Below are 17,657 nucleotides of genomic sequence, written 5' to 3'. Positions count from 1 at the left end.
CTTTTTAGGCATTGGCAAAAAGCCGTTAAGGCTTAAAATCTATGATCGCCAAGTAGATAAGTACAAAATCATTATTGAAATTTTTTTTAGAGAAAATTGTATTACCTTAACTATTTCTGCATAGAAATTATGAAAGTTTTATAATATAAGAAAAATTCTAGCTCGTCAAATATTTTTGAATGTAAGTTTTAGTTCAAATTATTTTCGAAAAACAACTAAATAAAGTTAAAACACTCATACAACTTAACTACAAGATAAGCTTAGACAGAAAATTACATTATACATGGTTCTCAATTTTAAAATAGCCACTATTTTTCTCAATATTCATGTGTATATCTATTTCGCTTTCCTCGAAGTATTTTTTAAGGAAAAAAACATAAGATATTATGGACATCATTATTTTTGATTAATTAATATAAAATCCTTTTTTCAAAGGCTCTTATTCAAGATTTTGCGTATAAAATTTCTGGAAACTGACAAAGAAAGGAATATTAGTAATATAATATATTAGAAAGAACTTATAGAAACTGTACAGGATATTTAAAATAAAGTTTTTGGCTTTTTATTGTGCGTTTTAGTTGTTCTACATTCATGTTTTCTGGTATCTATACCACTGTACTTTTGTTTTTAAATTAATAATGTTAATGTAATGTGTACAGATATCGTATTCGTTTCTATTTTTAGTTAATATGTTGTTTTTTTAATTGATAAAAATAATTCAAATAAATTCAACCCAGATTTTCAATTAACATCTCGGATCTATTCACTACACATATGATGATAATATTTTTTACTTAATTATTCTTTTTCGGACAAAGCTGTTCTTATGGATTAAAAATATAATAGGAGCAATTTGTACTATAATGGCTTAAAAAACTATAAACCTTACGTAGATACATACTTGTGTGTAGTATATTTTAGATTCCTACAGAATTGACATTAGTTTTTGAATGCACAATGATAAAATACTTTTCAAATATAAGTTTATAAAATTGAATTAATAATTACCATAAAAAGTTGACAATCAGTATAACCACGAGATTATTTTAGTACATCATAAGAATGATGTTCGCAATAGGCGCTGGCGCAACGTTCGATGAACTTTCCACGGCGAAGCCTCCGTAGACGCCGGTAAGCTGCCATCCGCCAGTCTGTACTCATATTCCGCCGTTACTACACGATTTCGCTTTGCCTTTTATATGTAAATATCGCGGTGATTTCTAAAATACGGAGTAGGTTTTGGCTCTGTCAAGGTGCGTCTAAATTTTATCGTGTGAAGTGAAAATCGCGAAGTGTTGCGAAGTGTCTAGAACCAGAAAGTTTTCAATGTTATAAGACCGCTTTTACGGAATGATAATTCAATGTATTGTGGGAGTTCTACCACCGGAGCTTATTGTAAGTTTGCGAGCTTTTGTGAATACGTGCTTAAACTACGAGTATGCATTGTGTTTTTGTAATCTCTATTTAATTGCACGAAGACACGAATTATCGCGCCTTGGGTGGCTGGTTTTCGTTTAAAACCATGTACGAAAAATCATAAGAGCATTGTCGAGAAAAAATGTTCATGGATGTAATTACTTCCTCTTATTTAGAGATGGTCAGTTTGTTCATTGAAAAATAAACTTCAATCTAAATTTATTAAATTTTAATTGCACTTTTTTTTAAACATTCATCCAACCATAAAGATTTTATATTTAACGGGCGTATTTTATGAATAATCGAAATGTGAAATATATAAAATTTAATGCTGTGCAACTATATACACGTGTATTTATTTGGGTATCTTAATAAGACATTACAAATACATACAGAGATTTAAGCTATCCAAGACACGCTCAGCGTGTTAAAGGAATGTTGATGTATGTCAAGAATAACAAACATCGAATGAGAAATACCACCGTAAGTAGGTTTGTAAGAATTCCGAGTAATAGGTCCATCGGTGCATGATTAGAATACAAAAACTAGTGTATATTTGCAATTATTCGTTCGTTGTAGCTTTTTGCGGCAGTGTGAAGAATTCGTAATGGTGGGGCACAGGATTGTATCTACCTGCCGTTAATAATCCATCTGTAATAGCTCGGAGTAAGAAATATTGGAATTTAAAACGTTTTATATCACGTTATATATTTTAATAAAGATCATTTGCTTTAGATTCCTCTAATTTGTTTATAAATAGTTTCACGAAAATAAATTTTAATGTTTCAATATTCGTCTGGTTACCTTCGGAAAATTTTTCGGTAATAAAATTTTCTTGACAAATATCTGTTTTGTTTGTGACTTATTTGTCACAGAAAATCTATCAATGCGATAAAATGTGTTTTATATAATACTCTTCTTTTACTGAAATTTTATGTTCTCCCAACTGTTTACAATTTTAATATAACACCCGATCATATTAGATAGAATCGTTGCGGGAGTTTCTTCTGACACTTCTTCTTTCAGCGCTATTTACCGACGGGGTAGTATTGACAATCGCAAGGCTATGGCAATCGAAAGACAAAGTTCGGCCTGCAAGGGCGAGTCAACATTGGGAAATAAAAACCCTAGGCCGCGATCCTCTTGTTCATGTTCCTTGATTACATCTATTTATTCCTTATTACAGCATTTTTTTGTATTTTTTTCATTAATAGCTATTTTTAATTTACTAATTTTTATTTGTAATTTCACCTTTTATTTATTAATCAAATTACATCGATAGTTGATATTTTATAACATTTCATTGTGTTCTCGTGGTCGGGCTTTACTCAACTATTTATTTTAGTTCTTACTTTTGTTTCTTCCGATTGTCAGCAGCACCATTTCTTTACATAACCTTAGGAACTCGGGACACTTTTCTCTTGTATTTTCCTACCTATTTACTATTGTGCTGTGGACATATTTGTGGTCACATTATATGCAATTCAAGTAAGTGAACGATATTCAGAAAGCATTATTTTTACTTTTTCGGTTTATAATTCACCATTAATTCAGCTATAACGTTATTCACTGGACATAAGCTCAACTCCGACAGTACCGGTTGGAAGCGGTCGGACTTTCTGCGGTCTTAACAGACGACCTTGTGGATGCTGTGGACCCTACGCTGCTCTTGCCGGACCGTGTTCTCCACTCCAGAAGCATAAGGCGCCAGCGGCCATCTGCCCTAAGCGCTATGTGGCCTGTCCACTGCTACCTTAACTTTCCAAATTCAAGAACAGTATATAGTAAGAGTTTATCGGGTGGAGCTCAACTTGTAAGATGAGGCTAATGACCTTCTAATAATGTCAATTCTTATTAGGCGTTTGCAAAAACCTTTTGATGCATTAATATTGCTGCTTATTATTTTACATTATGTATTAAAGTATTAATTTTTTTTAAGATTTTACTGTGAAACTGCCATCCGACAACACTAGAAGCGGGCTTGGATGTTCTGTCAGCCGGATGTAGGCGGCTTCCAACTAGTCCTATCTAAAATCTATTAGGGATGATTATGTCCAGCTGTGGACGTCTTATCATTTATGTATATGTTATATGAGTGCTCGTATTATCCTGATAATCTGCTATCTCTTCCTATCAAAGTATACCAGGGTTCGCGCCATAATTGCATCCCGGGACATTTGAACTTCGCACTGAACCGACCAACAACTGACCGAGAAACATTCTAGACTTTCTGAACGATATAAAAACAATAACAAATGTGATACAAATTGTATCTAGATTAGATCATGACGTCATTGGTTGCAACCCTACATATCGGGTACATTTTCTCCATTAATAAATACGAGACATTGATGTAGTATATATAGTAAATTCTTCATCCAGTGTTAACGTTTTCCGAACTGTTTGTGATGGTAGCCAGCCAGTAAAAATTAAGCCGAGTTTCTAAATATGTGCATAGTCATTCTATGGGGCGTTGGTCTAAGTTGGCTAAGAAATTGGAAAACCTAGCCTACTGAGGGAGATCTCGAGTTTAGTTACTAAAACGAGATTTTGCGCCCGTCCTTCTTTAATCCGCGAAATTTGTAAATGTCATTAAGAAAAACTCTAAAATAATACCGCTTTAATTAAAAAATGTTTATAACATAAATTTTTGTAACAAATATTTTCAAGTTACAATAATTAATAATTTTAATATAAAACTTTTGCTAACATGTAATAATACGTTGTAATGAGCAAAACATGTCGCTCACCATACTAGAACGCATTGTTCTCCTTTCATGAAGTATTAAAAAATAACCCACGATTATCTCTGGTTATGAAGCTTGATGATGTTCTGATAAATGCTTCCCTATGTACCATTGTTCTTAGTATCACATTGCTAAAAATTACTTTATGTAATCTTTTCTTGCGAAAAAGATACGAATAAGTCATTTGCTGAAAAAGATTAATATTTCGTCATACAAAGTTGTATTAATATCTTTAAACTAGGTTGGCCGTAGTCATAGTTTTGTCATCGTCGTCGTCGTTTCAGCACATAGACGGCCATTATAAACTTAGGCCTCCCCTATAGGTATCTATAGGAGAGACTATAATTCTACGCTCGGCAGGCGAGTTGGCGATCGAGGTGTGTTATTATGGTACGCAGATAACGCTCCTGTTTGTTACCATCGGCAGAGCTGTTTAATTAATGCACAAAGTGTGAATTACACAACATTGTATCTCGGAAATCGAACCCGCGACCTGCGATCGTAAGTTTCAGTCGTGTACCGCTAAGTTACCACTATATAGCTTAGGTCGCGGGATGTCGCTTGATGCGTTCATTGCGGGGCCACTCATCATGGCGATCTTTGGAGGAAGCGTATACGTTGCACTACGAGGACACTATGAATTAAAACATAATTTTTCCTCTTTTTTAATGAGATATTAATACGACTGTATGTGTTAAATTTATCATTAAACACGTTATTAAAAAAAAAGGTTGACATAAATATGTTTAAGTTCTAAGTGGAACTATATTATGTGCATAGATAATTGGCATTGAAAGAATGTTCTATGCATTGGGTTAATATTCCAATGCAAATGTACACATGAGTATAAATTAATGAAAGATTAAGAGTAGAAGACATTAGCTGTTCCGTTACGATGCTGGCAACATTACAATTATCTAGTTCTGCACAATGCTGCGATGCCAGACAACGATCGTTACTTTCTCACTTATTGAGTCGTGCGCTTGTTAGTTTTTGCAACGTTTCATTCACCGCTTTCGTTAAAGTTAGAAAAAGTTAGTTGCGCCGTAATTAATGAGGTGCAAACTTAATGTTCTGTATAACAAGATCTTGAATTCGATTATATGTAAGCGAAATAGACTCAGTGTTGTTTATAAAAAGTGTACGATGGCAGCTTTACCCACATCACTGATATAATTTCCGTTCCGTATATTATTATTATCCGTTATATGTTATTTCAATTCTCGCCATGCTTGACATGTCCAAAAAAAACCGGTATAATTCATCATCATCATAATTTCAGGAGCAAGACGCCTGTAACGTTCAATTAATAATGCTTCATATTACCGCTGGCCACTACGGCCTTAAAATAATTCTTGCGCGTTCAAATTCAAATTCGGAACGAGGATTTGAATTTGGATGCCGCCAGTAATTCTACCATCGTCTTTGAGGAGCAAATACGTGCACGGAGTTGCAATTTTCAATCACCCGCTAGACAAGCATATTGGTGACCCCGACATATGAAATGAAATGAAATGAATGAAATGAAATGAAATGAAATGTTAGTTAGTTTAGATTTGGCGATATAGATTAACAAAGTTTACTTATTTCTAAAATTTCTATTTCCTATAACCCTCACACTAGGCTAAGCCTGTGTCGTGAGGATTATGTATAGATGAGTTATCACTTTTTTTTTTTTTTTTAGTTTAGCCGATTTAAATCCAGGTTATTCTCGAGTTCGCCATAGGACAACGAGATATCATATATACATAATCTGAGATCATCGTCCATTGGCTAGTAGTAAAGATTTTTTCGCAAGTAAACACATTTTTATGCGATCGTTGAAGGTTTTGTCAATATAATGACCCGTGAATCTCCTATAGGATGTGAGACTCGAGAAATATCTTAAAATTCACAACACGGTTCTTTGTGCTAGGAACAGGTTTTCTTCCAATTTTTTCCGTCACTGCTTTGCCTTTTTCAAACAAATATTACGTAGAAGTCTTCCAATCCGGTTAAATAAAGGAATGTAGCGGCCTAAGCCGAGGCGTCCCCAGCCTCCGAACTTTGCTATTTTAAAAGAGGTCTTAGGCCAGTCGCACTTTACGCCCTGCCACCTAAAACTCGTGGAATCTGTAAATGCCATTTGGGCAGCGGTGACAGTCCGGTTAAAAAAACGTAGAAGTCCACTACTTTTTTTGCCACAAAAAGAGGATGTTGCATTGTACCTATCAATTTCTTGACATCTCAAAAGGTACCAATATATATGACCAAACTAACAAAATAAAATTGATATAACGTATTTCTCTTATTATTTAAATATATTTAAATTTTGTCATGTTCCCATAAATTCGGTTTCTGAAAAATGATTTTTATTTTCATACATAAATACGAAATAAGTAGCTTCGTAATTTATCATTATAGCAAGGTGAACCACCTACTAAACAAATGTTTGAATATCGAATGTCAACGTTATGAAAACGTATAATTTTTGAATACCGTTATAATATTTCAATAAAACGATAGCAAATATTAAAATGTATGAACAATATTGGCGCGGAAATTGATGTCAAATTTTTTTTTGGACTGTGTACCTAAATGACTACACTAGGTATGAATTAGGAGCGACTTTCTTTAAATTATCTATGCTAACATGTTTCTAGGTTAATATTTGTTTAAAACGTGAGTTAACAGTAGCGAATGTTGACTATACGGTTCGTCTCTTATATTTTCGGCTGATCACTCTTTAAATGCTAGATTAAAGTTTCTTTCAGTATAAAAACCGTTAGCAACATTTTTTTTTTTTAATTATATGTGTAACTAGAATTTGAGTTTCTGTTTGTAATATTAAAATACCCGCTTTTTACAAAATGCATAGAAATACATGTATGTTAGATATACCAAAATTATATTTTCATAATTTTATGTCTGTGTTTATTTTGGCTAATCTCTGAAATAGCTGAACCGATTTCGATAGGACTTATAGTTAAAGGTAGCTGATTTAGTAAGGTGTAACCTTACTACCTTACTTCAGAATTCTTAAATGAAAAAAGAAGTAAATAAACTAGATATTTTCTTGTTAAATTCCACGTGGACGAAGTCGCGGGTGATTTTTTACACTGAGATATTTTTACATGCTTATATATGTTCCTTACAATAAAATATCAGAGGGACCGAAAAGAAATGTCGTTTTAGTCAACATATTTAACAGAAAAAGCGATTGATTTTTGCCGCACCGGCTTTGAAATTTTGTATACTAGATGGCAAAAGGTTGTTGATAACGAAGGTAAATATATTGTTGTTAAGGAATAAAAACTTGTTAAAAATGTAGTCGTGTGAATTTAACTTAAGAGAGCGACATTACTTTCCAATCCTCCTAATACATACATATCATCTTAGCACATGTTTTTAGGGAAAATTTTTGGATGCCACTTTCCTATTCGAACTCCGAATTATAATTACAAATTCCGAGGAACAGTTCCAGCCCCGGTCTTCTCTAAGTGGTACTCACTTCCAGTCTCTCCATAAAGTATCCTTTTCAGCGATCTATGAGCGCGGAAGCCTATTAATTAAATAAAAATGATGGCCTAAGTTGAATCTTCGGATGGACTCTAAACGCTATAAAGACATCTACGCTAAGCGCTTTCAACGTTTATCATTGACCATAAAAGTACGGTGGTAACCAAGATCTTGTGCTGCATTGGACTTGCCGCACCGCATTATCATTATCATGTCAGCCGATAGACATCCACTTCAAGACGTAGGCATCTCCCAAAGATCGTCACGATGAACAGTCTTCCGCTGTCCGTATGTCTGTCCACCTGGACAGATAACAAACACATATAACTCTATGTATATATATTAGTACGTATTTAATTTCATTATTCATAACTCAAATCTCAATCCATATAAAGTTGACATTACATTAACATAAGCAAATAAAAAAAGCTCTTCATTTACATTATTGAAATGGCAACACTTTATAAAAATAACAATTTGAGGTTTTTGTTCTTAAAAAAAAAGAAAGTACGGTAACATAAATTTATTTTACGATCACGTTCCTCGAAGTGTCATGTTTTTAAATCGCATCGTGCTAAATAAAGAAGTTAATAAATGTTTGATTTTCATTTAAAATGTGTAAGTTTTTGGTGTGAAGTTAATTAGTTCTGCTATAAATAATGGTAATATTGTACAAATCGTTTTTCACTTATACACTGAACAAACAATAACAGTTGTAATTGTAAGGATATGCGAAATACGATTTAGTAATTTTAAATATCACTACACAGGTGTCTTAAGTATATATATATATTTATGTATTTATTTATATATTTATATATATAAATATATATATATATATAAGTGTGTGTGTGTGTGTGTGTGTGTGTGTGTATGCATATATATTTATATGTACCTACTACTGTCTATGTGCTAAAAAGTAAGTCCTTATCAAGTTTTATAATATATTAAGAACTATGCATTTTTAATGAATTTCCACTTACCCCCATGCTGATAGAATTTAGTAATATCCGTTATTTCACCTCTTCTTTATCTGGAGATTTCGTCATAAGTAAGTAATTATATAAGTGAAAATATTTTACATGGAATATGTATATACCTTATTTTTACAATAGAAATGCGACTGGACTTCTGTCAGGTCAGATTGTAAACAATAATTTAATTTTAACATGCTGTGATCTGAATTTTGTAAACGTCTGTTCTTTTTATATCATCATTTAGTTATTTTTAATTAATGAAACTTTTTTTTTGGATATGACATAACATACGTTTGTAGCAAATGATCAAGCCTTTTACACCCGCAATCATTCATCCTGTATATGTAATCATGAATTATTCTCTACTCTATATTAAGTAGCATGACAGCTAATAATAGTGATGGCTATTGTAACTGCAACCATAGTATTTTTTTTAATAAAAGTCTTTGTCATATAAGTTACGTAATATAAGAATATGTTTTATTGACGCCATATTGCACAACCATTGTGGAAACTGTCGTTATACACGGACGTACACAATATTAATAAAAATTAATTGCATTTTGGTAAAAGTGGGACGAAATTGCTATGAAAGATTTATCATGTTTTTCTATATTAATCCACTGCTATAACTCTTATAAATTTAATCGCAATATCATGCAATATTTAATACGATTATATATATAATATAATGATTTAAAATTAAGTTGTTAAATAAACATTATATGTGTAAATTGGGCTTTTAAATTGCAATTTAAGTATTTCATCAAGTTTCACTTATATATAGGGCGGTTGGTTATATGGAGCCTCCCTTCAAGTACACTGCTCATAGATCGCTTCGACGGACGCTCAATGGAGTGACTCGGAGCAAAGGCATCCTTGAGGGGACCTCGGCTTCGTATGTCTCTCGTCAAGTAAAAGCTTTAAAGCGGTAAATGTACAGTTCATTTGCTGTTAATTAATGTATGTAACATCCTATCCAAAAGTCTATGGTTTTAAAAATAAATAACATAATGCTAATATTGCAAGAAAAGTATTTTCCAAATACGCGATATGTATTATAATTTATTTTATTTTTATCTGTTCCACATAACGTTAAAGTTTCAGAGTGATTAATTTATATAATTGGGAATACGTGTAAAACCTTAAAGTTTTTGCTGTCGAATGGGACATATTCAATTCTTTAAAATTTTTAACTTCTAATCTCCCGGTTTAAATCTCTACTAACTATATACCTACTAAATGTATATAAATTCGCGAGAAGTTGCTGAATTTGGGCGGCGCAGGATTCGTCATCGTTTGTGCCTTGCAGTTGGCGTCCATCGACTGAAAACAACTATACACCTAATTTTTATAAAGGAGTGAAATTAATTAAAATTAAAAAAATTAAAAAAAAATGAAAAAGTACAATTTTCAATCAGGCATTTTCCGTTTTTCCTGTAACGACAAGAAATTACCAAGAAAATGAACAAGCGTTTACACTTGACTACTAGACAACTCGAGTATTTGTTTAACAGTATGCAGTTAATATTAAGCGTAGGACTCGCATACGGCATACCGGTACAAGATAAACAAGAATTCCGAACGAATGCCGAGAATCCGTTAAATGGTTAAGGAATGTCCTCTTTGTGCTGACAGAGGACAAATCTACACCTATTTATCTTTTACTGTATATAAATAAAAACGAATCGACTTATGTTTTGCTAAGTATAAAAGTCGAGGTATTTTGGGATATTTTTTTTTTATTTTCGTTAAGGTGAGATTAAGATTGGCATATCAAAATCGTACAAATAAATGAAAATAAGTAGCAATACACTTCAATCTAGAGCACAGAGTGAATTAAAGCAGCTGTCAAAAAATCTTGTTAGAATTAAGTTTTCCTACGAAATAATGAGAAGAGAATATTCGTAGACGAACAGAAGTAACTGATGTAACTTGGCAAGTTGCAGTAGCAGTGGGCACCCCATTGCGCTCAGAATAGATAGCCACTCATGTCTTAAGGTTCTATAGTGGACTCCACTCATTGGCAACGACGGCATACGACCTTGTTAAGCTTAGCGGAAAACACAGGACACAGGCTGCTACCGAACCGATCTTATTGGACATATACAATGCCCAGCTGTAGACGTTCTACGGCTGAAATGATGATGACAATGATAACGAAATATAATTGTTGTTTTTGTAAGTAATCATTGCTTATTATTCACTCAAAAAATTACTTAAGTGAACAAAATTTAATAATCACATTAATTTACTATTGTGTCATTAATTTTTTTAATTTTCTTCAGCTAGGTTTTTATTTTAACATAGACGTTTTTATTTACTCTGTGGTTTGAATGAATACGTCCGTAAAGAATTGTGTTTGGTTCTAACGTTTTTTTCGCATTTTTTGTCTTATTTCTCTGCATAACAAACTGGCTAGTAGCTTAACAAAAATATAAAATTGTTAAATTGGTTGATCTGTTCTGCAAATTTTAGCATAATAACAATTTAGGCGATACATTTTTAATTATATATAAATAGACGTAAAACATAATTCTTTGAAAAAATAATACCTTACAAACTCGATAACTGCAAAAACGTGTACCAGTCATTTAAAACAAATCTAACCGGAATGTTTCTTATTTAAAAATATTTTAGAGAGCCGCACTTCACCCACAATCGGTAGCAACTAAAGCAGATGTTCAAATGCACCTGTCGGCCCTTCCAAGAAACATACTTTATTATTAGGGTTGCCAAAATGTTACTATAACAATAAAATATTTAAAATGTCATATCTTTTCGATTTAAAGAAATTCCTTCAAGTATATCTATTTTATTGACACCGGTAAATCGTATTTAAATACTCTCATGTTTAAAGCACAGAACAAAGGTGACATTTTTGTGAACTCTTGCGATTTAAGCCTCTCCAAAAAGATCTAAGTCTTTCATAAACAATCTCCCTAATCCGGTGAAATAATAGAATGTAACGACCTGAGTTGAGGCTCCACAAGGAGTCCTTGAGCTTCTTTTTCAAAAAAAGGACTTGGCTAAGCGCCCTCTGCGTCCTGCCACATCGAATACACAGAATCTGCAAATGTAACTTGGGCAGCAGTGAAACTCCGGTCCTAAAAAATTAAGATAAATACGTAATACACTGAAATTATGAAATATTTATTAATAAATATTATAAATCAAAGCGAAATACTTTCGTTGCGGGGGCATTCAGAGGAACTCGAACTTAAAAGCCCTACGGTCTTCAGGCTTAAGCAACCTATCTCAATAGTTAAGGAACGCGCTGTCGTAATTCCAAAGACATTAGTTGTGGTTATCAACCAAAACATTACAATTTGTATTTTAATGTTTTGGTTACGGAATCAGTGCTTTGATGTTTACCAAAGACATTCTTCTAATAATTAAACAAGTGTCGGGTTTGGCTATTTTTGTTATTTATTTTATTCAATAATCCTCCTTGTACAAAGTAACATTCATTATATTATGCATATACGAAATAAAAATGTTGCTATGATCGCACAAGCAAGCAATTATTTTCGTCGTTTTCTCGTAAAACTCTTTTATATTGTGTCTAATACCAATGTTACCTTTAAGTAATATGATATTGGAACACCTGAAAAGTGACAATTTATTTAAAAAAAATACTGTTTTAATATAAATAATTGAATCCATGCTTTTATTCAAAAATTATTATACTTCGATACCACGATCTACACATCCTATTTCATATATACTCCTTACTCTTCCTCTATAGTTTCTTAACTATAAAATAACTTTAGGGTAACGTGCGATCGTAGATTGAATCTTTATTCATGATATTCATAACGGATCTGTATTTTTTTTCTCATATTTACCCATACTATAGAAATGATTATTTTAATATAATTTTTACTCCCGTTTTCCGGTTCCCTTAAAGTCTTACATAATATATAAATTGTGTATGCTTACAGGTTGAAATATTCACGTAAAATACGTTGTTTACAAGCGCCATTAAGAGGAGTTGCGAGAAGGGCCGGAGGGCAAGCACCTTGCCGCAAGGACGCCGCCATTCATAAACGGGTAACGGGCCCAAGCTAGGGTTACCACTTAAAATTAAATACCGAAACTAAATATGGAAGACACCACATTTTTGTTATAAGTGGAATAATTAACTTGCTGATAATTTAGATGTAGTTATCACCTTTTATCATCTTTTACTGTTAAATAATTTAAAAATCTATTATACGTATATAAAAATTAATATCCCCTGTAACGCAATAATTTGAAAGCGACTTTGAGATATCATTAATCCTTTTTAAATAAAACTTCTAATAATTTGTCAACGGTTTTAATGGAAAAACTAATTAGAAATGCGCATTCATTTGAAAATTTTTAAAACACATGACATTTGACAGTTGGCTATGAACTTCGCGCGTTTGACAGTTCACGTGTTGACAATTTATACCGTCGTTTAACAGCTACATCGGTTGCTATTTATTGATTACAAAGTTTATTTATAATTTTCAAATTTAATTAATTAGTAAAGTGATTACTCTGAAATATGATACATTAATTTATTTTTTCAGACATGTTGGAACTATAGGCAGTACGAAATCTATCCAAGTTGTTTAAAAATATTTCTTTAATTTAAGCAACAATATTATTACATTTAATAAGATCGACTGACATATGTTGAATAATACTATATAAAAATTACAGACAAAAAATAATTATTCTGTCACTTTTTTAAATTACGAACAAATGAATGAACGTTACGTTTATCCGTAGGTAAAAGTCACACCTATAAAATATCATTCACACCGTTGTCTTTAAAAAATTAATTTTGAAAAGACATTTTTCAATTAAATATGTATACCAATGAATAAATTGAACGTCGTCATAATGAAACATTATTTGGCAGCAATATGACGTCATAATAATGTAGGTAAACTTCAACAGAAAACTTTTTTTATAGTAAAGAAAGATTATTATGTTCTCTGACAGTCAATATCTTAACGGGACTATTTACATTTCTCTACAGCGTACGTTTCTCTAATGTAATACTCGAACGAATGTAATTTGAAATATGACCAACATATCTTTTGCAAATCCGTTTAGTTCACAACAAAATACAAGATAAATCAGCTAATACTTACCAAACTAGATATTTGATATTTTAGAGACTTGAGAAATACAAAGCATTTAAATTATATATTTTATGGAAGGCAAAAAAGAAAGCTCCATTCTCCACACGCTGGAAGTGGCCTAAAGCAAAGAAGAGTTTTTTTTTTTTAAAAAATATGTACTCTGGTGCAGGACGTTTCTAACCGATTTTTTTTTATTCGTTACTATCGAAAAAATATAAATTTTCGAGAACCTCCGTTAAGGAATCATGAATACTTATATTTGTCTTGCCAACACGACCCGATCCCCGTTGAGTCTTTCATAAACCGCTAGGTATTTACCTGGTTAACTTTGGACATGAAGGGTTTAAATTGTCTGACTGAATTCCATCCTAATTTCACTTGTATACTGTGATATACTTCTGCCACGCATTTGTATTGTCCATTTATAATTTCGAATCTTTAGAATCTGTATGCCATATGAGCAGTGGACTCCGAACCGAAAAAAAATATAATTAATATTTGCATTGTTTACTCATAATTAGTAGAGCAATTTGTTATAAATTAGTATGTAGTAAGCAATATATTGTAGTAAACTGTAACAATTATTAGCAGATCTATTTTAAATTATTAAAAATAATATAGCATATGTTCACTAAAGTGTTACGATTAAAGAAATAAAAACAAGATTAAGATATAAGAATTAAGAAATAACATGTTTTCAAGTATAAACAGGTTTTAGAAAATGGGCTCATTCGGTAGAAAATAAACGAAAGCGTGCATAAATAAATTTCTAATAAATCCAATCCAGTTTTCGAAACGAAGACAGGAATATCTATGATGAAAGTAAAATAAATGTCGTTGAAAGCCGTTGTAAATTTACTCGTAAATTTTACATAACATCTCATTGTTACGATTTGGTTGATTTATTTAATAAGACGCTGTTACAAAGGACTATATAGCGTGGCGTGTTTGAAGTGACAGCGGGGCAAGTCGCTATTGTAACCGTCGGCCGTTGGGGCCTAAAGGTTTTCGTGTGGCGACCTCGATACGGCTTGGTTAGACCCCCATTAGGTAAACCAACGACATTGTCAAGGTCACGCCACTGTAGTAATCTTTGGCGGAAGCCTATACCTTTCAGTGGGCATCTATCAACTAGGCATTGGCATGCGCTCTGCTTGATCATATTTTTTTAATGACTTATTACAACGTCTATCTCGAATGTGTAATTTTCGCGGAGGCGTGGAAATATCTCGTTCCCTACTACGCACACATTAACTGGTATTTTATGACGGTATTAAGTCTAAAGTACGTGCTTCGCAGAACTTGTAAATCCATTTATAAGGCTAGTAAGAAAAAGTTGCCTTGGATATTTTTTACCAAAAAGTATAAAGGCACCACAGATAAAAAATGTGTAAACATGGTTAATGATTCCATATTAAATAGCTTCGCTTGCACAGACGCCAGTATAGTTCCTCTATGTCCCAATCGTACAGTACCCGGCAATAAATATTGCACATTTTGGCTTTATATAGTACTATCTCTGTCCCATGTGACGTTTTGTCAGTCGTTGTATTTCGTGCGACAGAGAAGACGCTCTACAAAGCCGAAATTAGCTGATTGTCTTTTTTCAAAGGACGATGTGCAATATTTATCGCCGGGTATTATACGATTGGGACATAGAGGAACTATACTGGCGTAATTGCGACAACTAAGGATTGTTTACTTTATTTCGTTCTTAAATGAGTCGGAGTATTTTTATTATATTGTTTTATCTACTTTGATTTGTTAAATAATTATATTTTTTGTGTAAGAAACTTATTATTATTATTATAAATTTACGTGTACTAACATTTAAAATTAGCGATTGCAAAGGATTTCATATCAGTTTACATTCTAACGGAATTCTCATAATTACATGCGATTCTTCAATAAGACAAATCTAATCACATGGCCATTAGACTTACATAGTAGTTTTACAACATGACTACGTACGCTTTTTTTATTTGGGGGGCCGGAAAGTAATGTCGCTTTCTTAAGTTGAGTTCACACGACTACATTTTTAACAAGTTTTTATTTCTAATCAGCAATATATTCTCCTTCGTTATCAACAAACCTTTCGCCGTCTAGTAAACAAATTTTCCATGCCGGAGCGGTAACAAATCAATGGGTTATTCCGTAAAATATTTCGACAGAAACGACATTACTTTCCGTTGCCCCCTAATATTAAACAACAGCAAATGCTTTAACTGTTTTATGTATCTACATATATTGTAAACTTAGTACTGTCTTTTGACAATTAGTGTATAATAACAACTATTAATATATAAATAAATAATGACTATTATTTTATAATATATTTATATTATAATAATACGAGTAAAAGGACACCGTATTTTTCACCTGCAATTTTATTAGGGAGCCCAGCGGTAGAGGACAGAGACTTGCGATCATACGTCGCGGTTTCGTTTCCCGGAAATCAGTTTCATATAATTCACACTTTGTGCGTTAATTATATAGGATTGCCACTGCTCACAGACAAGTTTCCAGAGGATGGACAGAAGCGTCCTCTCCATACCATAATATCACACTACAATTGCCACCTCGCCTGCCAAGCGTGGCAATTATGTTATTTCCCTACCATAAATATTGAGGGAGGCCTTGCAATAAGTATCAATGGAAGGTTTTATTATTATTAATTGAGTCGTTTAATTTTTTTTTTGTGTTTTATTCAGTTTTATCAGCAAATTTATGGTCAGGCCTGTTGTGTACCTACAATAAACAAATATATTCAATTTTGGACGTTGTTATATAAAATTATGTAAATATTTATTATGTATTGCTATTGGCGTGCCAATTTAAAATAAATAAATTCTTGCGGTCGAAGTTTCTTGAGCTCTTCACATTATAAATACGTACCTAATATCGTGTGTCGGAATGTGTTGCATTACATGCGCGATTCTGAGAGCGCGTCATAACCTCCGTAATGATATTACCGCAATTATGAATGCCGGGTGTCGACAGCCGGGAACAATCGCCTCTGCTGCCGTTAGCAAGTTGAATGACCATCATACCATCCACGGAACAGTAATTACATCCTTTTTATCACATGAAATGGCAAGATACCTAGCTTACTAACCACGATGAGGTAATAACGGTTTTAATACACAAACTGGACTCTTTCGTATAAATAATAAATGCGCACAACTATAATATAATTGTAAATTTACGTATAAAACTTAGACACGGTCGATGATTACAATGTTTTCGGTTCGCAAATTGCAATTTTATTTTACACTTTGATATGTATTCATCGTTCAAAATTTTCCATGTTAATATTTAATATCATCATTTTTAAATATTTTTTTCTTAATTAAGTTGATTGGTTGAAGGTGTAAAAACTTTAAATATATATAATTGTATGGCTCATTTGTCAGCAAAATACTTTTAAAACTTTTACACCTATTTCCAAAACACCACGGTAAAGATCACTCTGAATTATGTTACATTAAGTTAATTTTTCTACTGCAATGCGACAGTCAAATGACTTCTAGCAATATTTAATGTCTACAGGTATCCCTGTAATTTCGTAGTAAATTAATTACATAATTAATTTTAATAAGTTGTAATCCAATTTTTAAAAAAGGAGGATACACCTTGTTCTAAAACCAAAGCTATTCATTATTTGACAGCAAGTAAGCTATAAATTCACCCTACATAAAAAAGGTTTTAATATAAGTACAGCAGCGGTTAATTATAAAAGTGACGTTAGCGACGTAATGTTAATAAACGTATATTTAAATAATTGATAAAGAATATAAATTCACTAAAAGTAGGTATTTTTAAAAATATACTTTTTAAAAAACCACGTATCAAGTGTTTCATTTTTAAATGCATACATGAAATTATTATGTTGAGGTTAA

General features: G+C 32.3%; 1 protein-coding gene across 1 annotated transcript in view; it reads left to right on the top strand.

Moving 5' to 3' along the window:
* Positions 1-1,138: 1,138 nt before the first annotated feature.
* Positions 1,139-17,657, top strand: part of Rab23 (RAS oncogene family member Rab23) — a 37,418-nt gene continuing 20,899 nt past the window's right edge. Inside the window, exon 1 of the mRNA XM_068764247.1 lies at positions 1,139-1,395. The gene's annotated coding sequence lies outside the window, so the exon portion shown is untranslated. The remainder of the gene's footprint in view (positions 1,396-17,657) is intronic.

The sequence above is a fragment of the Battus philenor genome, unplaced genomic scaffold (genome assembly GCF_028537555.1).
Source record: "Battus philenor isolate CCGP_79_NKW_IND1 unplaced genomic scaffold, ilBatPhil1.0.hap1 SCAF_19, whole genome shotgun sequence".
In the NCBI taxonomy this organism is placed as follows: Eukaryota; Metazoa; Arthropoda; class Insecta; order Lepidoptera; family Papilionidae; genus Battus; species Battus philenor.
This window is presented reverse-complemented; position numbering and strand designations above follow the sequence as displayed.